This window comes from Dasypus novemcinctus, chromosome 1, assembly GCF_030445035.2.
Source record: "Dasypus novemcinctus isolate mDasNov1 chromosome 1, mDasNov1.1.hap2, whole genome shotgun sequence".
NCBI classification, from domain to species: domain Eukaryota; kingdom Metazoa; phylum Chordata; class Mammalia; order Cingulata; family Dasypodidae; genus Dasypus; species Dasypus novemcinctus.
The window spans coordinates 167,916,345-167,940,128 of record NC_080673.1 but is presented as its reverse complement, the minus strand read 5'-3'; the positions used below and the strand labels follow the sequence as shown (position 1 = coordinate 167,940,128).

Below are 23,784 nucleotides of genomic sequence, written 5' to 3'. Positions count from 1 at the left end.
CCAGCTGAGTCTAGTCCCTCTTTTTCCACATTATGCTCCTCACTTGGCTTGCTACCTCCATTCTTAACTCCTTCCAGTCTATATCCCCCTACAACAGCCTGAATGAATGTGGTAAAAGGGAAATCAGTTCATACCACTCCTCTCCATTTTACTCCTGTCACATTGGGAATTAACTCCAAACTCCGAAGGCCTTATACGATCTGACATTGCATTGTCTGGTCTCACCTCCTACCACTTTGCCCCCTGCCCACTCTGCCTTAGCCATCTGGTCTTTTGCTCTTCTTCAAACTCTCTGCGGTCTTTCCCGTTTTAAAGATTTACAGGCATTATTCCCCCTCCTGGAATGCAGTTCCCATGGCTTGCCCCTTATTTCATTCAAACCTCTTCTCAAATGTCACCTCCCCAGAAATGCTGTCCCCAATCGTCCTACCTAAAAGAGCCCCCACCTGCATCATTCTCTATCCCCTTATCTCATTTCCTTCCTACTACTTACCATTCCCTGAAATTATCCATTTATTTATTGACTTATTTCTTATCTAGCTCCCTGCCTTAGCTTCCTAATGCTGCTGTAACAAATTACCAGGCTTGGTAGCTTAAAACAACACAAATTTACTGTCTTCCTATTCTGGAGGTCAGAAGCTCAAAATGGGTCTCACTGGGCTAAGCGCAAGGGGTTGGCAGGGCTGTGCTCTTTGTGGAGGTTCTAGTGGAGAACACATTTCCTTGCCTTTTTCAGCTCCTAGAGGCTGCCTGTACTCCTTGGCTCATGGTCCCCTTCCATCTTCAAAGCCAGGAATGTCTGGTTGAATCTTTCTCACACATCATCACTCTGACACTCAACTCTACTTTTCCACCTTTTAAGGACCCTCTGATTACTTTGGACCTTCCCAGATAACCCAGGATAATCTCCCTTTATTAAGGTTAGCTGATTAGCCATTCTAATTCCCCCTTGCCATATACCCTAAAATAGTCACAGGTTCCAAGGATTAGGACACAGACAACTTTGGGAGGGGAGAGACATTATTCTGCCTACTGTACTTCCCCACTAGAAGGTAAGTTTCATGAGGACCAGAGCTGGCCCCCATCATTCTCCAGTGCCTGGCCCATAGTAATGTATATTGCTCCAGGTATATCTGTTAAATGAAATTTTGAAAGCAACATATGTTCTAAGAGCTTTACATATGTATCCCAATTTCATCTTCACAAGAACTCTATAAAATAAGAGCAATTATTATGCTCATTTAATATGTGCAGAAACTGAGGCACAGAGAAGGTAAGTAACTTACCTAAAGTCACACAGCGTCAGAGCCAGGACACAGATTGAAGCAGTGAGTCTCTAAAGCCTGTGTTGTTAAAAACCATACTGCTGAGAGCAGATGTAGCTCAAGTGGCTGAGTGCCCACCTCCCACATGGGAGATCCCAGGTTCGGTTCCTGGTACCTCCTGAAAAAACAAAAGCAAAAAAAAACCAACTCAGAGAAGCCAATGTGGCTCAGCGGTTGAGTGTCAGCTTCCCACATATGAGGTTCCTGGTACCTCAAAGCAAAACAAAACAAAACCATATTGCATGTTGCTGCAGGAAGTCATGGGAAAGGAAAGGGGGGGATTCCATAGAATCTTCCTGGAATAAACTTTGTCCTAACTGATAAGCACAGGGAGAATGCCATTGTCCTCGCCACATGGTTATACAGTCTGCCTAGATTCAGCTGGTAAAGAGAAGCTCACTAATCGAAGGGGGAGCTTATTTCGCTCTTTCAGCCAGGCCTGTTTATCGTCCAGCTAACCACAGTCACCCACAGGTTCCTGAGGTTCAAGCTAAACACAAACTCTTTCGTTTTCTCTGAGCAGGGCTTTGGCAACAAATCTCTCCCTGCTTTCCAAACCTGGTGAGACGGGCTGGGCCTTGGGGAAAGCTCAGTGACTACCATCACCTTAGTTTCAAGGCTAGAGCAGAGCCAGAATTCAGCAGCCAAATTCCAACCTGCCTTTCCAGAGATCTCACCCTGGTCTTGCTCAAAGACCAAAGACCCCTCCCATGCAGAAAACACCCCATACTCCCTAATTTAGCACCCAAAACACTTCAGAGGAGATAACCATTTTCCTGTATTCTTCCTCCAAATTTCCATCTCCCAGGCAAGGAGATGGGGGGGAGAAGCATTGCTCTAAGAGAACCCAATAGGTGCTGGATGAACACCAGAGCCAATCCCTCAGGAGGCTGAGAAGGAGATGGGAGAGTGGGTGGCCACCAGACAGAACTTCTCTTTTACTAGCAAATAATCTAGAAAATGGATAATTCCCATAAACTTAATCAAGTTAGCAATCCACTGTGTAATTTGGCAATATGCTTGTTTGTCAGATAATGACTTAAGTCGCTTGTGGGATTTTTAAAGGAAAATTTATTTAGTCATTTGAATAAGGATATTCCTTGGAGACAAAATTTTCAAATAATTTAGAGGCAAGTAAGAGTAAGGTTAGAATATTATCCCCAGATCTGTCATAACAGCTGTTCAGAGCACATCTCAACAGTGTCCCCTTTAACGACCCAGCTTCCATACCAACACCTGCACGCTCTCTCCCCGCTCATCACACACCCATACGCACTCACCCGAACACACATCCATGCACACACCACATACATCCATTCTCATACACACTTACACACTTTCCATAGGATTTCCCAATTACCCAGGAACTGTCCCAGCCCTTTCCCTGCAAGCTGTCACTGGTCTCCCCTTACGGGCATCATCCCATTTGCCTGGTGGCAGCACCGGGATCAGCAAATGCTCTCTGAGTTAGGATGAGCCCCTCTGCATGTATTGCTCTCCCAACTCAACTGCTATCTATGTGACTCCAGGCAAACTATTTAACTTCTCTGAGCCTCTTTTTTCCTACATCTGAAACTGGGCATAATAATGCTTAACTCAGGCTCAATCCTGAGCATCCACTAGGCACCCAACGCTGTTCTGGGTGACTGAGGTACAGCAATTGAAAAAAAAAAAGACAAAATCCCTGCTCTTAAATAGCTTACACTCTAGTGGGGACTGATTTGTGTGTCAAACAAATATATAAGATAATTTCAGATACAAGTAAGTGCTATAATAAGTCATACATAGTAATAGGCTAGAAATGTAGCAGGAGGTACGCTAGCTGCCCATCAGATGTCCTCTAGTGATCGAATCCTGATTTTCATGCCCATGCTTGGTCCTCTCCTCACTGGAGAGGAGTGACCAGTGTAAGCAAGAGGGTATTGTGGACATGATGGTATGTGACCTCCAAGGATAGGTCATCAAAGGTGTTGCAACTTTCATTTTGCTCACTCTTGAAGCACTTACACTGCGGGGAGCCACGTTATGAGGACGTTCAAGTAGTCTTGTGGGGAATCCTATGGAGAGGTGGTGAGGATGAGGGGCCTCTTATTAATAGTTAGAGCCAAACTTGCTGATAGCTGGCACCATGTTAAAAATATTCCAGCCCCAGTCCAGGCTTCAGATGACTGCAGCTCCAGCAAACTCATAAAAATGGCTCTAAGCCAGAACCACCCAAGCTGCTCTGAAATTCCTGATCCACAGAAACTGTGAGATTTTATTGTTGTTGTAAGCTAGGAAGATTTGAGGTAATTTGTCACATAGCAATAGATAACTAATACAGGGGGCTTTAGATAGGAGGTGCAGAGCAGGCTTCAGTGAATTGAGGAGATAACATTGAGCTTGGGATATTGTGAGGATTAAATTCAATAATGTGCGACAAGTGCTTAGCACAGTGTCAGGTGTTTAGTACAAACTCAACAAACATTAGCTGTGGTTATTTTTTTTAATAGGAGTGGAGAAATTGATCTTCACCCAACACCCTCATATTATAAATGAGGACCTCGGGATCTAGAGAACTTCAGACATCTTGCCCCTACCACACAAAGCAAGTTTTGGCCAAGTTAAGTCTGAGACCCAGATCTCGCAGCTTCTACTAGATCCTACTAGATTCTACTAGACCTCTTATCTCTTATACCCTTCCCTACTTCCCATCTCACACCAAAAGCTACTGAAGACCTAGCAAGTCTGTACATAGATTCAGACTCTACTGAATCTGCTCTTCCTCCCTTGGGCATGTAGACAGGGCAGGGACAGAGAGAAATTGGGGGTGGTGTGTGCAGGAGAAGCTATCCCATGGCTCACCCATGAGGACCCCTTTATAAAGCCATAACATGGCCAGAGAAGCATTTTCTCATTTGTGTGAAACCCTCTCTCCTTTGCTAATTGCCGTCAGAAACCCAACAGATGTTATTAATATTTTGCTGCTGATCACCTGAAAGCCAGGGGAAGGAGGAAAGAGAGAAAGGCAGATTTGTCTGCAAAGCCCATGAGCCTGTCTGGGCCTCAGCCTAAAAGATCTTCTTAGAACAGGCTGGCTCCCAGACAGTGCCGTCCGCATCCTCCCTCCAAGTGGAGCGTGAGGCCCCCTTCCCTCTCTTCGTGGCCAATGCACCCACTCTCTCCCAGGGCGTTCTAGCCTCCCTCCCACCCCCGGGACCAGCTGCGAAGTACTACCCGGTCCCCCTCACCTCCCACCCCACCCCCACCCCTCCTGCCTTGTTTCCCTCAGAGATAAGCTCACAGGCCCTGCTCATTGTAAGGTCACTGCTACTCATTATAGAGAAACTGACAGCAGGCAAAGAACGTAACCACAGTGGGGGAAATCACAGAGACTCCAGAAGATTTCAGAGTTGTTATTCCTCCCTCCGCAGGTCCCAAACGGAGGCCCACTGGGCTCTTGTCCTCTTCGTCTTCTAGAATTCCATTCCTACAACCCAGAAAAAATATTTAACAGCTGATGTGGTTTGGGCATTGACCCAACAGAACTAACTTGACAGACCCCTGCTCTCCTAGGCATTGGCATGTCTGTGGCAAGACCATGGCAAAGTCTGCAGTAGTCTCGGAGGAAGAGCTGGGGCACCTGGGGAGCCAGGAGAGCTTCTGTAACAACTGGTACCAAAGAATTTCAGTATTTTAGCAGCCAGAGCGGCCATCTCAGTACAAGTGGCTGGTTGATGTCCCTGCTCTCACCTCTCACCTGGGCTACCAAGATTACCTTCTGATAGTCTTCCTGCCTCTCTATCAATCTATCCACACAGTCACCCGAATGCCTTTTTTTCTTTTTAGGAGGTACCAGGGATTGAACCTGGGACCTTGCACATGGGAAGCAGGCACTCAACCACTGAGCTACAGCCTATATCCATTCCCAGAATGCCTTTTAAAAACAAGCTGACTGTGACACTCCCCTACTTAAAACCTGTGGGTCACCCACAGACTCAATCCCAAGCTCCTTAGCAAGGCCCACAGAATTCTCCAAGGTCTTGCCTGGCCTCAAATTCCTGCTTCACACCTGCTAGCCTGTGCCCTTGAAAAAGTTACCTAACTCTCTGTGTCTCAATTTCTTCAAATGTAAAAAGGAAATACTAACATAGAGTTGTTGTGAAAATTAAATAAGTCAATACATATAAAACCTTACGAGTATCTGACACACAGTTAATGTTCAATAAATGGTACCTGTTAAAAAAATGTTTAAGATTTTTAAAATTTATTTATCCCCTCCTCATTGTTGGTCACTGTCTGCTTTCAGTGTCCATTTTCTGTGTGCTCTCTGTGTCTGCTCGTCTTCTCTTTAGGGGGCACCAGTAACCAAACCTGGGACCTCCCATGTGGAAGAGAGGCACTCAATCACCTGAGCCACCTCAGCTCCCTGGTTTGTTGTGTCTCTCATTGTCTTTCCTCTTTGTGTCTCTTTTGTTGCATCATCTTGTTGCATCAGATCACCGTACCTGCCTGCCATGCCAGCTTGCCTTCAGGAGGCACCAGGAACCAAACCTGAAGCCCAATCACTTTAGCCATATCCACTTTCCAGTACCTGTTACTATCTATCATTAGTAGTAGTAACACCTTTGCAACCTTATCCATTACTCCCTGCCTTACAATAACCTGCTCTAAGTTCCCCCAAATATATGCCATGCCATTAAGCACCTCTGTGCTTCTTTTTTGCTAGACATCCTTCACCCTCCCCCAAACCCAGCTAACATCCCAATCTTTAGAGAGGATTCTATTCAAGCAAACTTCCTTTGGCACGTTATCTCATGACCATCCTCTCATCAACACACTCTTCCCCTATGCTGACTCTGTGCTCCTCTAGCATCATATGCATACTTCCATCAATATCTAGGAAAAGATATGTATGTTTCAATGACCTATAGCTGTGTAACAACCTGCCCCAACATGAAGTGGGTTTAAACAACAGCTATTTTATTTGCTTACAAGTCTATGGATCATGAATTTAAGCAAGGCATGGCTGGGCAGTTCTGTTCCACATGGCATCAGCTGAGCTCTTTCACTCAAATGCATTCAGCTAGTGGCTGGGCTGAATAAAAGATCCATGAATGTTTCAATCACATGTGTGGTGCTCAGTACTGCTCTCACACTCTAGCTCCAAGTGGAGGTTAACTTGGGCTTCCTCACAGTACGGGGGTCTCAGGGTAGTCAGGCTCCTTACATGACTGGCTCTAAGAACTAGCATTCTAAGAGGCATAGAAGCTGCAGATCTCTCTAAGACCCAGCCTCATAAGTTCCACGACATTGCTCCCACCACATTCTATTGGCCAAAGCGAGTGACAGGGCCAGTCGAAATTCTAGGGAAGAATAAGAAGAATTTGTGACTCTCTTGAACCCACCACCATGTGTCCCTCTCCCAACAGGCAAGGACAGAATTATTTTAGTCCTGGTATCCCCAGCACCTGATTAGAAATAGTGCTTGGTATGAAGAAGGTGCCTCAGAAATTGTTGAAGTGAACTCCCACGGAGCATAGGAAAGCTCTAGGGGAGGATGAGCTGTCCTAACAAAACCCCCCAAAATCCCAGGGCAGCTGCCAAAGCCTCCCCACCCACAACCTCTGCTTCTTGTCAAATCTATCTTCACTTTGCTCCTAACACAACAAGGTGTGCAAGCAATGCCAAAGTCACTAATCAAATACCAGTGTCTCCTCTGGCTTTAACATGGATAAGGGCAGAAATGAAAGAAGGTAGCATAGTTGGAATGTTCTACATGCTTATCTAAAGGACAGACAAAATATAAAATGTATCTATGCAAACATTTTCAACCTCAGTGCTGTGGGGGTGGGGAGGCCAAGAGCATCTCTAATCAAGGGGACCCTCAAATCTCCTTATTTGGGACATTCTAAAAGCCAGTGGCTGGGCCATGAGGCTACTCTGGAATTCCCGAGAGAAAAGCCTGTTGTTTCTGCCCATGGCTCATGGCAGCAGCTGAGATTACTTCAAGAATACCAACCTCCCAAGACCAGGTGCCAGGAGCTGAGCCACGGAGAGGTGAGAGGGTGAGGGTGAGTCAGATTAGACCACCAGCAATTGTCTGCAGAGAGAATGTCTGTGCCTCATTCACAGCCAGTACTGGCACAGGTACCCATTTTTCAATGAGCAAACTCTTTGGGAGGAAAACAAGGAAAATTGATACAATTGCAAAATATCTGAGTAAGCAGGTTTGCCTGTTAGTTCATTTTCATGTCCTCACCCAGGGATAGATCAGGTCCATGCCCCTCCTGGGATCCCAAAGAGCCAGGGATGCCTGGGGGGCCAACAACTACAGTCAGAGCCCACCCGGTGCCCAGAAATGGTCGGGAAGAAGCTCTCCTTCCCTCACTGTAGCTGAGGACAACTTGAAAAATGCTAACCAGCCTGAAAAGAAGCACTTACACAAAGAAGAATGTTCCAAACACATGAAAAAGTAGCCCATTTAGCAACACTCTGGAATCCCTGAGTGTAAAAAGTATTGCCCAAGTTACCATGTTGTCTGGTTAAGAGGCAACCAAGGGAGTAGAGATTCCACAAGGGGCAGGCAAGAGGGAGATAAGTTCATGGTGCAAACCCCTCTCCTTTGCACTACAAGCTGCACAGAACCTGACAGTTACAGGACGGCAGAGAGGGGTGGGACAATACGTCCCAGCCACCATGTTCCTTTTTCGGGGTTCTTCACTTGCCCTCAGAATCTAGGGTGTAAAGTAAGAGCCCCATGCCAGACACCCCGTTACTTAACCAAGGGCTACTGACTGATCACCTAAGAAGGCCAGGCCCTGTCCAGGCACCAGAGATAGCAAAGAACCCAAGACACAAGGTGTCTGCTCCATTGGAATTTTCCAACAAGCAAATAAAAAAGCAAGTGAAAAGGTCATTTCAGATCATGATAATTGATATGAAGAGAATAAATTAGCAGAGTGGGAGGTATGGTAGAGAAAGCTTCTCTACACAGAGAAGGTGACATTTGGAACAGGGCCTAGAGACTGTGGGAGAAAAGAGCCCCAGGCAAAGGGAACAAACAGAGTACAGCTTTGAGGTGAAATGGGCTTGGTGTCTCGGAGGTACAGAAGGCCAATGTAAATATAAGAAGCACAGATTGAGAAAAAGGTTGAGAATGACAGGAGCTACATCCTGCAAGGCCTTGTATATCATAGTAAGGAATTTAGATTTCATTTCACTCCGTACCTTGCCTAAACATTACTACTCCTAGATTTTTAGCACTGTTATATTTCATTGATTCAGAGTCCAAGGTATTCCAAAAGCAGTGGTCCTCCAAGTGTGGTCCCCAGAGCAGTGGAGGCAGCAGCACCCTGGGAATTTGTTAAAACTGCCAAGTGTCAGGGAGCGCATATGGCTCAAGTGGCTGAGCACCTACTTCCCACATGGGAGGTCCTGGGTTAGGTCCCCGGTGCCTCCTAAAAACAAACAGCAAACAAATGAGAAAACCAACTCAAGGGAGCTGATTTGGGAGTCTGGTGTTCATTAGCAGGCCCCAGTCCCTAAAAAAAGAAAAATGCAAAGTGTTGGGCCCTACCATGGATCTACTGATTCAAAATCTCCAGGGATGGAGCCAGGCAATTTGTGTTTAATAAGCTCTCCAAGGAAGTGGATGTGGCTCAGGTGATAGGGCCTCCGCCTACCATAGGAGAGGACCCAGGTTCACTCCCTGGGACGTCCTGGTGAAAAAGAAGAGAAAGTGTGCCTGCACAGTGATCCAGCGCCTGCCCACACGGTGAGCCAAGTGCTCGCACAAGTGCCCGCATGGTGAGCCAGTGCCTGTGCGGTGATCCTGTGCCTGGGCAAGTGAGTCACACAGCAAGATGATGATGCAAAGAAAGAGAGACAAGGGGAGAGTCAAAGCGAAGCACAGCAAGACCAGGAACTGAGGTGGTACAATTGACAGGGAGCCTTTCTCCACATCAGAGGTGCCCGGGATCGAATCCCTCTGAATCCTAGAGGAGAAAGATGAGAAGAGAAGACAAAAAGATAAAGAAGATCACACAGCAAATGGACACAGGCAGCAAAAACAGGAGGGTGGAGGAGGGGGGAAATAAATAAATAAATAAATAAATAAATAAATAAATAAATAAATCTTTTTTAAAAAAGCTCTCCAGGTGGTTCTAATGCATGGTAAAGTTTGAGAATCGCTGTTAGAGAAAAAGACTTTCTAGATTAGTGAAAACTGCTGAAGTGCAAATACATTGTTAAAGAAGACAAAGAAGTGTGTCTTATAAATTTTAGTGTAGTTTCCATCTAAAAGAATGAAATAAAAACAGCACACAGAACGTGACTGACCTTTTCTGGACAACTCATGATCTTCATTACATGTTTTAGAAAACAACAATGCTGTTAGGGTATAAGAAAGCAGATTTGACCCATACCTAATGCCCTCAAGTGGCTATTCTTTATGACATTTTGTGCTTAGTTTTTAGAGTTGTTCTATAGTTTTTTTTTTGTCCTTAAGCATTCACTTTACCTCTTAATACATATAATAAAATAAATGTAGTTACTTATTAAGAACTTAATATGTATCAGTATATCAGAGACCATGCTTCAACAACACTGTAAGTAGATATTATTACCAAGTTGAAGTAGAGAGCACATTATAGTGAGTATAACCAACATTGTTGATTTATAAATGTGATTGCATCTGAAAGGGGTAGTGTAAGGAGGTTAATGTAATTGAAAGAAAGCTAGAGAATAATCTAGGGACTGTATAGCGCTGTGATTTGGTGGTGGATTATGATTGTCGTTAATAACACAAATAACAAGAATGTTCCTCTATTACTTTTTTCTCTCCATATTCTTATTAGAATATGGAGAGAAAAAAGACCCAAGAGGTAAAGTCGTATGCCCAAGGACACATGACTAGTAAAGGACAATGTTGAAATTCAAACCCAAATGTTTTAGTCATCTAAGAATTGCTGAGTAACAAATGACCCCAAACTTAGTCCCTTAAAACAACAAATACTGGTTATCTCACATAGTTTCTGGGAGTCAGGGATCCAGGAGGGGGTATCTTTGTGGTTCTATCTCAGAGTCTCTCATGAGGTGGCTGTCAAGCCACAGTCATCTGAAGGACAGGAAGGTCCACTCCAAAGCCTATTGGTGTGGCTACTAGCAGGAGGCTTCAGGTCCTGGCCAAATGATCTTCTCCATGGAGCTGCTCACTGCATGACAACTGACTTCCTCTAGAGCAAGAGACATGAGAGAAAGAGAACAATCAAAATGGAAGAGGCAATATGATGTGAACCAATGTATATGAGGTGCAGAGGTGCCCAAAGATGTACTTACCAAATCCAATGGATGTGTCATGATGATGGGAACGAGTGTTGTTGGGGGGGGGGAGAAGGGGGGTGGGGGGGTGGGGTTGAATGGGACCTCACATATATATTTTTAATGTAATATTATTACAAAGTCAATAAAAAATAAAAAAATTAAAAAAAAAAAATGGAAGAGGCAATGTCCTTTATAACCTGATCTAAGAGGCAACTTACCATCACCTTTGGGGTATTCTGTGGGTCACTGAGCCCAATCCTGGTACAGAGTGGAAGGGAACTACACAAGGGTATGAATATTAGGAGGTGGGGATCACTGGGGATCTTGGAGGCCAGGCACTACACCAACTCTATCTGACTTGGAAGCATAGAATCTCTAATTATTCCTTTAGCAAAGGTTTAATCATTTCACTTCCTGTCCTGGGCTCTAGGTGCTTTTGGTAAATAAAACAAACATTATCCTTACTCTCCAGCAGCTAAAATTCTAGTAAATAGGTAGACAAACAAGTAAGTATATAATTACAATTTGTGAGAAATACTAGCAACTCAATAAATAGCAAGCAGTGATTTAAAAAAAAAAAAAAAAAAGGATGAGAGGGAGGGAGGGGGTGAGATGGAGAGACTTACTTATCCAAAGTGGTAAAGCTGAGAAGGCACCTTTTAAGAGGTAATCTTAATAAGGTCTCCAAACTTTGTAAACTAATCTATAAAAAAAATTTAAGCAGTCACTCTCAAAATATGGATATTTTATTGAGTTTTACATTATACGTATGTCTATATATATATATATATACACATATTTATATATTCAACAATACAAATATACTGGTTACCTAATAATATTTGGAAAAATAGAAAAAAGTAGAAATAGAAACTATTTTAATTTCTATAAAGTTATTAAAATCATTTTGCCCTCATCTTGGAAATTATTATTAATAATGTTTTGATGAGAGCTATGTGATTGAATTTGCTTCATTATTTTTTAATTCTTTGTGATTACAAGTTTGGGTTCTAAATTGATATTTCAGTATTTGGTTTTAATGGCTATCAGATGTGGAAAAGATATCTCTCAAAAATATCTAGATCCAGGGAAATGGCTATGGGCCAAGCAATTGAGCTCCCATTTACCATATGGAGGACACGGGTTTGATCCCCAGGACCTCCAGGAAAAGACAGAAAAAAGATGTCCCAGACCTGCACGGAGAGCACTGGCTGCGTGGTGATGCGACACACCAAAAAAGACAATGATGCAACCAGATAGAAGAAAAAAAAAATCTAGATCCAAATAAGAGAAAGGCTTTATTGGTTGTTCTTACTAAATTATGATACTGGTTTTTTAACACCATCCAGCAATTAGGCAAAGTTTTTAATAAAAGTTGGCTATTAAATTTCTCTTTTCCCTTATGTCAATTAGTTGTTTAAACAAACTAAGGTGATATGGATCAAAGGCAACTAAAACTGTTTACAGTTTTTAAAAGGTTAAAAATAATGTTTACATGTGAAGTATGTGGATATGAAAGTTTTTAAAGGAGCATTTTTATTATATTTTTGACAGTAGAATCACTTAACTATTGGAGATTCTCCAAATACCCATTTTCAAAATGTTCTCCTCATAATAATTAATGTAGTAACATCCTCACCTGTTGTTTTAGAGGTCATAATTAGCTGGAAAATTTCAAAAAATTTTGGCCAAATTATTTTATTTATGGTTTTACCTGGAAACATGACTGAAGAAATAGTTACTGGGAGTTGGAAAAAATGTCCTGTTGTTCAGTTGAGTTGATATTATTAGGAAAATCCCCAAACTAAGTCTCTCTATAGAAAATCTTTTTTAATTACTAATCCATTTAGGGAGATGTTTGGTTAAACCCAGATTACATGCGATTCATCCTCTGGTATTGGAGAACTAGGTAATTCAGACCAGCCCTCCCAATGAGAACAATTAGCAAACAAAACATTAATTATCCTTGAAAGTACCAGAGCGATATTAAGGTAATGAAAAAAATATATACTAGGTTCTGAGGAAGAACAGAGACCAAAGGAGTTGAGTCTGGCCTTGAGGCAGCTTTTTCCCTTGTGGGATAAGCCAGTTTCTAAGACAGGGATTGAAAGGCCAAGAGGCTGAACAGCCAGACCATAAAAAGTATCTCACATGTCCCAGAGACATAAATCTTCAGTCTGTTCCTATGCTGGTTGAGCCTTGACTCTCAGCAGAGTTGCAATCAACACTTACTCTCCAATGCATTGGAATTATCCAGGACAACTAACAAAAGGATGATGATGGACAATGCTCATCCCAAAAAACGGAGAGTATCTACAACTGCAAGCAGGACAGGTCCATTCATCTGCCCCATGGGATAGAGGTCCCCTCTCAACTGGAAGAATAGTAGGCATCACCATCTCCAAAATCATCAAGATTGAGGAATGAACAAACATATGGACCAAAGGAGACTTTATGATTCTAGTAATGGAAGAACTTGTAACATTGATATAAAGATAGTGGTCACCGGAGGTTCTGAAGGGAGGGAGAGGGAAGAATATGTATACTATGGGGCATTTTGGGGACACTGGAAATATTCTTCATAATATTGCAATGAGGGACACAGGCCATTATACGTTTTGTCAAAACCTACAAAATTGTACAGCACAAAGTAATAACCCATAATGTAAACTATAGACCATGTTTAGTAGCAATGCTTCAACATTTGTTCATCAATCATAACAAATGTACCACACTAATTAAAGATGTCAGGAAGCAGATGTGGCTCAAGCGATTGGGCCCCAGTCTACCATATGGGAGACCCCGGGTCAATTCCCGGGGCTTCCTGGTGAAGGTGAGCTGGCCCACGCTGCTGAGAGCTGGCGACCCGTGCCATGGAGAGCTGACACAGCAATATGACCCAACAAAGGGAGACGCAGAGAAGAGACAGGGAGAGACACAGCAGGCCAGGGAGATGAGGTAGCTCAAGCAAGTGAGTGCCTCTCTCCCATACCAGAGGTCCTGGGATTGGTTCCTGGTGCCTCCTAAAGAGAAAGATGAGAAGAAAAGACAAGCAGACACAGAAAGAACACACAGCAAATGGACACAGAGAGCAAATAGCAAGTGCAAACAACAAGGGGGGGAATACATTTTTTTTTTTAATCTTTAAAAAAAAAAGGTGTCATTAGTGGGGGAAATGTGAGGGGGGGGGTAGGGTATATGGAAATCCCTTATAATAAAAAAAAAAGTGTCTCACAGAGCTAAGATCAGATTTGGTGCCCAGCACCGCCATACGGAGGCAGCCCTGGTGACTATCTTTGCTTCTGGATGGGCCACTTAAGAAGACTACCCTAGGAACAATAGAACCAAAATAAGGCCCAAGAAACTCAGTTTCATAAGACCTGAAATTGGATTAAAGGGATCCCAAAATGCTAGTGCCCCAGGTACTTGGAGGAAGTAAATATAAATTAACTCTGGAGAATGATGAAATCATCTTAGTACTTTAGTTATTTCTCCAAACAATTTTTAAAATACAAGTATCTAAATACAATTAGAAGAACAGACAAGGAAACAAGAAAGTCAAAAAAATATATCCACAAGGCTCAGACAGGGGAGTTTATAGGTACTGACTTTAAAAGAACTTATTCTCTACATAATTTGTTAAAGAGGTGAAAATCAAGTTGAGAGTTTGGGCAGAGAAATGAAAACTATTTCTTAAAAAGCACCAATGAAAATGCTAGAACTCAAAAATAATAATAACAAAATTAAGACACAATGAATGGATTTTACAATGGATTTATAACATAGCTGAAGAGAGGATTTATGAGTTGGAAGAAAATATCCAGAATGAAGCATGGAGATAAAAGTGAAGGAAAAATCAGAAGAGAACATGAGATACAAAAAAGCACTTCCCAAATTAACTCTGGTGAAGTACCCATTTTGCTAGTTTTCTTTTTTTTTTTAATATCCAATAAGGTACAGATACTTTGGTAATGTGAAATTTAAATGAATAACTAGAACAATGAAATAATAAAAGGACATGCCAAATATAAGCCCAAATTTTTATTGTATTCAATAATCATAAAATTACACTGCTTGCTATAAAGGTTTAAAAATGCTTACTCTAAATTTTTTTTACTTATTTATTTCTCACACCATTACTTTGATAAAATACCCATGGAAAGATTTAATATCAGTTTAATTGAAGTCCCAGAGGTTGAGGAGAAAAATAATGGAACAGAAATACATGAACTTTCCCAAAACTAATTAAATACATCAATTGACAGACTCAGGAAATCTTAGAAACCCCAAACTGGTTAATAAAGAAAACCACACCTGGGCACTTTGTAGTAAATGTGCTAAAAATCAAAAATGAAGAAAATATCTTTAAAGTGTCCAGATAAAAAAAGATGGATTGTCATCAAAGAAGCAATAATTAGACTGACAGCTTGTTTCATAGAAGCAACACTGGAAGCCAAAGGACAATTGAATAATAGCTTCAAAGTACTGCAAGAAAATAACTGCCAACCCTGAATGCTATTCCCAGCGAAAATACATGTCAAGAATGAAAGAGAAAGGAAGTATGTTCAGCCAAACCAAAACAGGGAGAATTTATCCCCAGCAGACCCAAACTCAAATATGGATTTGTTATTATTTATTTATAATTATAAATATATATAAATATAACTCATCTTTGTTTATTTGTTTATATTAAGGAGTATCTTTCAGGCAAAATAAAATTATCCCAGATGGCAGGTCAGAAATGCAAGAATGATAAATATAAATGAATATTGACTATATGAAACAATAAAAATAATGTCTTGTGGAGAATTATATAGAGGATTATAATACACAACAATAGCATTAGGAAAGGAGGGAAATAAATGAAGTTATCATGTTTTAAGGTCCATGCCCAGTCTGGAAAGAGGGAAAAAAAAACAATTAATATTGTAGTTTTGATAAGTAGATATATTTAAAATGTCGTGTAACCACTACAAATAATTATAGGATTGAAACAATTTTTAAAATCCTCAATCAATGCAAAAGAAAGCAAGAAATGGGGGGGGGGGATGTAGAATAAGCAGTACAAATTTAAAAGCTAAGATGGTAAATTTCAGTCCATAAAATGTCAGGAATTAGATTACTGTAAATGTTCAAATATCCTGATTAAAAGGCAAAGATTGTCATATTAAATTACTTTGAAATACATGTGCTATTTTCAAAAGATAAATCTAAAACATAAGCATTCTCAAGGATTGAAAATAACATTATGGAAAAGATATACTATTCAAATAGCAATCAAAACAAGTTGGCATAATTATAACAATATCAGACAAATACACTAGATAAAAAGAGTCACCTCATGATGATAATCAATTAAATTAATTTTAGGAAGATATAACAATTTTAAATTTGTATGAAACTAATAGCAGAGACCCCAATTTCATTAACCAGAAATTAGCATAACTAAAAGGTAAACTAGATATGAGAATTTTTAGTGATCTGATAGAACAACCAGACAAAATCGGTTCTTATTTACAGAAATATACTTGTATAAAATTGACCTAATTGACCTGTATAGGACACTGCACCCAACACCTACACAATACACATTTATTTCAAGCATGAAAATTACAAAAGTTTGGGTCTTAAGCAAGTCTCAACAAATATCTAAGGACTGAAATCATACAGATTATGTTACCCAACCAGAAGTATAATTAAGCTAGAAAACAATTTTTTTAAAAAAGATATTCAGAAAATTGCTATATGCTTGAAAATTTTTAAATATATTTCCAAATTAACCCATCGCATCAAAGAAAAAAATCACAATGGAAGTTAGGAAATATTTTGAACAGAATAATAAAGAAAATATGACAAATCAAAATTTATTTGGTGCAGCTAAAACTGTGCTAAAAGGAAAATGTGTAGGATTGAACTTCCTCAATCTGAATGAGGGTATCTTCAAAAAATATATATATGGTAAATAGTATATTTATTGGTGAAATGATAAGCACTCTAACTCATTAATACAGATAAAATTAATACCACAATTAGGGGAGTGGATATAATTCAAGTGGTTGAGTACCTGCTTCCCATGTATGAGGTCCCAGTTCAATCCCTGATACCTCCTAAAAACAAATAAACGAAAAAAACAACTCTCACTGGGGAGTAGGTGCTGCTCAGTGGTTGAGCACCTGCTTCCCATGTACAAGGTCCTGGGTTCAATCTCTGGTACCTCCTAAAAAAAAATTTAATAGCACAATGAGATTCTACTACATACTCAAAGGAATAGATAAAATTCAAAAGATTGACAAAACCAAGTGTAGAGGAATAGAGGAGGATAATTAAAACTTATATTGCTGGCAGAAATATAAATTGGAGGAACCACTTTGGAAAACTGTTTGGGATATCTATTATACTAAGCATGAATAAATACGTGTTTATAGTCATTCATAAGCACATTCCTTACAATCTAAGGATTCACTTCTATGTTTATATTCACTAGTACTACATATCCTTACACACCCTGGAGACAGATCTAAGTGCCTTACAAGCCTCAGGCATCAAGGGGAGTGGGGCAAGATCTTTAATAGAAGAAGTGAAGGAATTATAAAATACAAGGCAATCCCATAGTTCCTTTTCTTTTCTTCTGGGAGACTTTGAATAGCTTTAGGACCAAGTATTTTAGAGGTGCTTGATCATCTGGGAGCCTTTGAGATAAGAGGCATTATTCTGAGTATTGGATCCAAATTCAACAGGCATAAAAGCAGAAACTATATTTAGTATGCCGGAACTATGATACAAAGAGGAGACAGGTCACAAAAACAGAATTAAAAACCCGTACAGATGCTGCAGATAGAAAGGAAGGTTGACTTGGAAGTCCTCTGAGCTACCAAATTAGGATTGTCCCAAATTATCCCTGACCAGTGATTGCGGTCAAGTGGCTATAGATACAAGGAATGGAAGTTTGACAGGACAAGAAACTAGAGAAGGCATTATATAAGTCCTCCTTTAAACACACATATGCACACACAAGTGAGAGTGTTTTTTATTTCATCAGAACTCTCAGGGCACCATGTACATTTCTCTATTATAAAATGTATATGATAATAGTTGATTGCATTTTTGCCCACTGTCCGCTACACTGAATTTCTCAAGAATAAAGATAAGATTTTACTCATTTTGAACCCAAAGTAAAACTAGCATCAGAGGCTCTCAATAAAAGCTGAATTAATGAGCAGACAATGAAAGATGAATGATGAAGTTCTGCTTGCAGGAATCAAAGTTCTGGAACTGCACAGTCACCTGTGAAAACACACCAAGTAGAGTGAACTGAACATCCTTTCCACAGTTCTCTCTGAACTGAACCATACTTTATCACTAAAAAATTTCTCCCCAACCTTGCAGGGAGTTGTCTGGAGCCTGAGAACACATTTCTTTTTTTTTCTTAATTAATCAAAAATATTCCATCAGTTGACTGATGATAACATTGAATGTTGCTTCCATTTTCATCTCCAGAGCTAGATGAATCTAGATTCTTACAGTGACTGTGACCAAAATGGATCTGTACAAGTTGGAAATTTCAGCTCTTCATGACGTGGTAGTTTAGAGATTCCCAAATTGATAAACTTGCTAAAAAAAAAAATCACATATAATAAGATGCTGTAAAATAATTTTTTCAGCATTATAAAATGATTTTAATTACTAGTTTCACATTTTAGTGTAAGTTCCTAGCAACTGCTCCTAGGAAAAACTGTCCTTATTCTAATATTATGTCCTTCCTACTTTTGATGGTAAAATGTCTTTTCCTTTATGATATGATAAGCATAATAGTTGCTTATGGTTTTTTGTTTTTAATAACTTGTTGATGAAATTAAAAAGTTGAAACCCTATCCACATTATTAAATTTAAATATACATATAAACACCCCATTCAATCTCAAATCCTGTGTTCTAAAAAGCTGAGATGTAATACCTCTCAAGAGCATGGATGCAAAAAATTACTAACGAAATTTTAGGAATCAAACCTAACATTATACAATAAAAGATGATATAGCATGACCAAGTGGGATTTATCAAAGGAATGCAAGATAGGTTTAACATTCAAAAAGCAATCAATTTAATTCACCATATTAACAGACAATGAAAGGAAAAACACATGACCAACTGAATAGATCCATAAAATGCATTAGACAAAATCCAACATTTATTTCTGATTTAAAAATTTTTAAAAACCTCCAACACCCACCCAAAAAAAAATTTAGCCTTCTGATTAAAAACAAACAAAAACTCAGAAAATTAGAAAGAAACTTCCTAAACCTGATAAAGAGCATCTACAAAAAATCTAAAGAAAACATCATACTTAATGGTGAAAGACAGATTATTCGCCTCCTAAGATCAGAAACATGTTAAGGATGTTTAATTTTTTCTGTTCAGCATTATACTGGAGTTTCCACCCTTTGCAATGAGGGAAAAACAGAAGAGGGGGATGGAAGAAACAAAAAACATTCAGAAGGAGCGGATGTGACTAAAGCAATTGAGTGCCTGCCTCCCACATGGGAGGTCCTGGGTTCAGTTCCTGGTGCTTCCTAAAGGAAAAACGAAACAGGCAATGAGCAGACAATGAGCAAAAGCAATGAACAGACAATGAGCACAAACAATGAGCAATAACAACAAGCAAACAGATAAGGGAGTCAGGGGAGGACTCCTGACTCAGGGGAGGAAAAAAATTTTTTAAGACATTCAGATTGAAAAGGAAGAAAACCTGTCCTTTTTCAGTGATGACATTATCATCTATGTAAAAATCTGATGAAATCTACAAAAAACATAGCAGGACTAATAAGTTAATTAAACAGTGTTGCAGGATGCAAATACATACATCAATTATATTTCTATACTCTAGCAATGAACAACTAGAAATTGAAAACAAAATATCATTAGCAAAAGCATTAAAAATTATGAAATAATTAGGGAAAATCTGACATAAGATTTGAAAAACTTGCACATTAAAAACTGCAAAACACAGCTAGATAAATTAAAGAAGAACTCAATAAATTGAGATATGTATTGTATTCACAGATTGGAAGTCTCGATGTTGTTAAGATTACTCTTCCAAGTAATCTATAGATAACTCCTCCTCCTCCTCCTCCTCCCAATTAATCTATAGATTCAATGTAATCCCAATTAATATCCCAGCAGACTTTTTTGACAAAACTGATTTTGTCAAAAAAGCTGATTCTAATATTTATGTGGAAAGACAAAGGAGCTAGAAGAGCCAAAACGCCTTTTAAAAAGAACATAGTTGGATGGTTTACACTACCTAATTTCAAGACCTATTATAAAGCTATAGTAAGCAAGGTGGTGTGGTATTTGTATCAAGGTAGATACGATGCAAATGAAATGAAACTGGTGTATATTTATCTTTTATCCTGCAACATTGCTTAGCTACTGATCAGTGGAGCAGGGAAGGCCAGAAATAGGCCTATACATATATGGTCAATTGATTTTTGACAAAGGTGTAAAGGAAATTAAGTGGAGGAAACATAGTCTTTACAAAAAATGGAGGGAGGGAACACAAAATGGCATGAGGAAACACTTGGGTGTGATGGATATGTCCATTATCTTGATTGCAGGGAGGGTTTGTGTGTGTGTGCATCTATATCTTTATTTATATCTACATCTATATATCTATATCTACATCTACATCTATCATCTCTCATCAAAACATCAAATCGTGCACTTTAAATATGTGCTGTTTCTTTTGTATATTGATTATGTTTCAATAAAGTTATTAAAAAAATATATGAGGTAGAAAGTTGTGTCAGCATCGGTAGTAGTATAATGCTAATAGTTAATTAGACTCCAGTAGGTGACCTAAAAACAATCTACCATTTGTAACTCTTTCTATGTGAAAATGCTTGTCTTGTATCCAATCAAATTATAAACTCTTGATGTGGAATCTATCTATAATCTCATTACTTGTCCTTGTATTGGGCAATAAAGAAAATAAATGTCTTAACCAGAGAAATACTATATCAATACAATTTCATAAGAATATTCAATTTGTATAAACTATTCATCAGGTATGATTTGTGCATATTTGTTCATTTATTAATTCATTCTGCAAATATTTTGTGTGGACTACACACAATCTCTCCAATCATTATCCAGGGGTATTTCAACATTTATGTGGAGAATCCTTCCAATATCCTGGCCTTTCTGTTCCCTGACTTCCTCTCCTCCAATTATCTTTGTCTCCACCCGCCTTGAACTACCTACTCCCACTGCCATACCCCATTATTGTTGTTCCCCAGAATCTTACATTTAAGAAGCACCCCACTCTATTCACTATCAGTCATTCCGGCTCACTCCAGTACTTCAACTCCAGCAATTCTTTAACTCCAACCCACTGACACTACTACCTTTTATTTTTTAAAGATTTATTTATTTATTTATTTCTCTCCCTCCCTGCCCTGGTTGTCTGTTCTCTGTGTCTATTTGCTGCGTCTTCTTCTTTGTCTGCTTCTGTTGTTGTCAGCGGCACAGCAATGTGTTTCTTTTTGTGCGTCATCTTATGTCAGCTCTCGGCGTGTTCGGCGCCATTCTTGGGCAGGCTGCACTTTCTTTCGCGCTGGGCGACTCTCCTTACGGGGCGTACTCCTTGCGCGTGGGGCTCCCCTATGCGGGGACACCCCGTGTGGCATGGCACTCCTTGAGCACATCAGCACTGCGCATGGGCCAGCTCCACACGGGTCAAGGAGGCCCGGGGTTTGAACCGTGGACCCCCCATGTGGTAAATGGACGCCCTAACCACTGGGCCAAGTCCGCTTCCCGACATTACTACCTTTTCACTGCTCCTTACCAGCACCTTATCTTTACCTCCCTCCTTACTCAGGTTAGTTCAAAGGTCCAACATGTTAACTCCTCCCTTGCATTTCATCCTCATTTCTGCAGCCTCTCTCATTACTGTACATTACTCACATAAAGGAAAAGGTATTTTGGTGCCTTTTGTTACATGTGTTCCTTGGCTACAGCCACAGCCATTATATAAAGTTCAGGAAATGATTAAAAGCGTCCCACACAAGACTTTTTCTGAAGGCATGAGAACACCCCAGCCCTGTAGGAAGGCACAATCTAGAAGTGCTGGGAAGCAAACAATACCTGGGGCAACCTCCAGCTAATGAAGATGGGAGCCAGGGAATCAATGCTCCACCTTCTTGGAGGCTTGGTAGGTCCAAAGCCCCATTATCCATACCTTCAACTTTGCTAGTGCAGATCTTTTTTGTTTGTTTTGTGTTTTTTTTTTTAAGGAAGTACCAGGGATTGAACCTGGGACCTCATATATGGGAAGCAGGCTCTCAGCCACTGAGCTGTACCCACTCCCCTGATAATGCTGTTTTTTGTTTTAAAAAGATTTGTTTATTTATTTATTTTTCCCACTTCCCCTCCTCCTGCCCTGCTGTTTTTGCTGTCTTTGTTGTCTTCTCTTCTCATTTTCTCTCCTCTAGGATTCACCAGGATTCGATCCTGGAGACCCCTGATACGGACAGAGGCTCCCTGTCAATTGTGCCTCCTTAGTTACTGGTTTCTGCTGTGCTTCACCTTGACTCTCCTCTTGTCCCTCTTTTATTGCGTCATCATCTTGCTGCGTGACTCACGTGGGCACTGGCTCGCTGTGCAGACACACTTTCTCTTCTTCTTTTTCACCAGGAGGACCCAGGGGTTGAACCCAGGTCCTCCCATTTGGTAGGCAGAAGTTCTTTCACTTGAGCCACATCTGCTTCCTGATAATGCAGTTTTGATTGGCTTTTCCTTCTTAGTTTCACTCCCCCCATTCTCCCACTTTTAGTTCTCAGAATTACCTCCTAAGTAAACCAATTGCATCTAAAATTTTTCTTTAGGCCCTGCTTACTGTGGAATCCAAGCTAAGACATCTGATATCAAGAGTGATCCTAGAAAGCAAGCATTTAGGATGGTATCAGGAACAGGATCATTCCCACTAAAAAGATGGTAACAAGGGCCCTACTGGTGGTGGTAAGGCCCCAATTCCCCCAAATTTCCCTGAACCTCCTGGGATAACAGAGGCAATCCCATCCCTAACTAGTGGAGGGCAGCCTCACCTGCTTGGAGAATATGCAACGACCATGCCAAGGTGGATGCCTTGCAAAATGATGCTGCCCTTCTCAGGGTCAGCCCCTACCTCTCTTTACTGCTTCCAGAAAAATAATTGGGGTTAGGTCTCAATGTAGCTCAAGTTGAAAAATATAATTCCTGATCCAAAAGAAAACATCATATCCTCAGAAAGCGCTGCAAAACTTGGCTAATATGAATCAGCATGAACTAGGACACATGGGGGAGGGATGATGAGTATGATAAATAGGAGTGGGATGAGGGGAGCAGAATACAAGGGAGAGAGAGGGGTTATTGACTTGGGAGCCATTTCAGGATTATCATTAATACATTTATGAATGGCTTCTGGAGGCTTGGACGTGGTGATGGCCTGCAGTAAACTAGGGGGAAAGGCTAGAACTGCCTTGGCAGAAAATTGAGGAAAGGATCAGAATGCTCAGAGAGATCAGAATGTTAGAATAAATTTATTATGTGAAACCAATGCTTCTTTGGAGGGCTCTGAGGACATATTCTTCAGCAGGCAATAAGGAATATATTCTCAACAACATCTTTGAGAAGCTCATTGGTGACTGTCCAGTGTAGGCCAGGGTTAGAATAGATGATTCTGCCAGATAGCGGCTCCCTAATGTAATGGGGATGATAGGATTCCAGAATAATGGAGGCTACATGGTGACATTTAACATTCAGAGGCAAGACAGACATATGCCATTACAAGCTGCAAGGACAGAGTGACAACCAGAGTGCCTAAACCCACAGAGATCTTGGTGATATCTAACAGACCGTCATGTTCCCAGGAGAAAGGTAGATGGGCAGTCAGTAAGGGTATTGCATGACTTGTAAAACTAGAAAGAAGAAGTCAAGAGCTGTCAAGCAGAAGGCTGATGTACCCACCGTTTCCAGATCTGAGCCAGTTCTTAGATCCAGAACCAGATTCCCTTGAGAAAGCACACAGTAATGCCTCCCACATTAGAGACATTTTCAGAGATTCGGTGGTCTAAGGCATGTCAGGATACCCCCCTGTAAGGTAAGAAAGAGACACAGTGCTGGAT

The 23,784-nt window shown here is 40.5% G+C and overlaps 1 long non-coding RNA gene across 7 annotated transcripts in view; it reads right to left on the bottom strand.

Annotated features, from left to right (window-relative positions):
• LOC105746202 (uncharacterized) overlaps positions 1-23,784 on the bottom strand; it is a 324,527-nt gene that overhangs the window by 234,902 nt on the left and 65,841 nt on the right. For 6 of the 7 annotated variants that reach the window (XR_011649474.1, XR_011649471.1, XR_011649470.1 and 3 more), the window contains 2 exons: positions 10,333-10,540; positions 1,287-1,443 (listed from right to left, as the gene is read on the bottom strand). This is a non-coding gene — a long non-coding RNA (uncharacterized lncRNA). Of the gene's footprint in view, positions 1-1,286; positions 4,795-10,332; positions 10,541-23,784 lie in introns of all 7 variants that reach the window. The other variant, XR_011649473.1, reaches the window with a different exon arrangement.